Below are 1,459 nucleotides of genomic sequence, written 5' to 3' on the forward strand. Positions count from 1 at the left end.
CCTTTCTTGAGTTAAATATTATCTAATGGCTTTAAGAAGTTATGGTAATGTTCATCAGTTATAGAGTGTGGGTTTGTGTGTGTGTGTGAGAGTGTATTTTGAAGAGGGCTTTGGTGGTTGGGATGGTGAGGGTGGTGGGTGTTGTGTGTGGGGAGGGGGGGGGGGGGGGGGAAGTAAAAGAGTGTTCATTACACGATTTCTCCTGTTGTTTGTAACAATCACACCTGGTATAGCTATTTCGAGTGGCAAATACAAACTGCAAAAAAAAAACATCTATATCATTGCCAACGGCCATATCACGATGAACACACCGGTTCTCGTCCGATCACCGAAGTTAAGCATCGTCGAGCGTGGTTAGTACTTAGATGGGTGACCGCTTGGGAACACCACGTGCCGTTGGCACTACTATTTTGCACCCTACAGAAAAAAATTTTTTTTTAAAAATTTCAATTTTAAATTTTTTTTTCCCCCACAATCACCACATTTCCCCCCCCCCCCCCCCCCTAACACACACACACACACACACTCACTCTCTATCAATCAATCAATCAATCAATCAATCAATCAATCAATCACTCACTCACTCACCCACCCAGCAGCAGCTGTGAATCTTTGCATGTGTATACCTCATACAAAATTCAAAGTGAAAAAATAAATAGATAAGTGTATATGTATGTATGTATGTATGTATGTATGTATGTATGTATGTATGTATGTATGTATGTATGTATGTATATATGTATATATATATATATATATATATATATATATATATATATATATATATATATAAACACACACACACACACCTATTTTGAAGTTTCTCTGTTTCAGTGGGCAGTTATGTATAATAATGAGAGATTCAAAAAGACGTTGATAACAATGTCATCAATGCCTGTTTAGTGTGCTCATTTGTTGGATGGTCGGCAGCAATACTAGAGGTGGTACAGCTGTAACCTGTAAAATTGTACCTGCAATGTGTTGTGTATGGAAAAAAATAAAAATTATATCATCTAAATTTTTGTTATCCAACAATAACCTTCCCATCAATGCATGATGTCACAGTAGCCATAGCTCTACTCTTTCTGCCATATAACATTGGGGGAAAAAAAAAAAAAAGGAGCTATTAGAATAATAACAAAAGATAAAAAATCATCTAACTGCAGACCAAAATTCAAAAAACTTAAAGTCCTGACTGCCATAAATGAATACGTTCTAGAAACTTTTTATTCATTCTTAAGAAAAAGAAGAAAAAAAAAATTATTATTTTTTTTTTTTTTTTTTTTTTTTAGATATTCGCACATAGGTATAACACCAGAAATGCTAGTAAATTGAGGATAGTTGAACATAACACTAGGCGATTTGAAAATGGACTAAATTACTTGGGAGTAAAACTTTACAACTTAATATCACAGAAAATAACTAAAACAATTTACCAGTATTAAAAAAAAAAACAGTA

The 1,459-nt window shown here is 34.1% G+C and overlaps 1 non-coding gene across 1 annotated transcript; it reads left to right on the forward strand.

Moving 5' to 3' along the window:
- Positions 1 to 283: 283 nt before the first annotated feature.
- Positions 284 to 402, forward strand: LOC134545041 (5S ribosomal RNA). Its single transcript, XR_010078218.1, has one exon. It is a non-coding gene; the product is annotated as a 5S ribosomal RNA (ribosomal RNA).
- Positions 403 to 1,459: the final 1,057 nt, after the last annotated feature.

The sequence above is a fragment of the Bacillus rossius genome, unplaced genomic scaffold (genome assembly GCF_032445375.1).
Source record: "Bacillus rossius redtenbacheri isolate Brsri unplaced genomic scaffold, Brsri_v3 Brsri_v3_scf54, whole genome shotgun sequence".
Lineage (NCBI taxonomy): Eukaryota > Metazoa > Arthropoda > Insecta > Phasmatodea > Bacillidae > Bacillus > Bacillus rossius.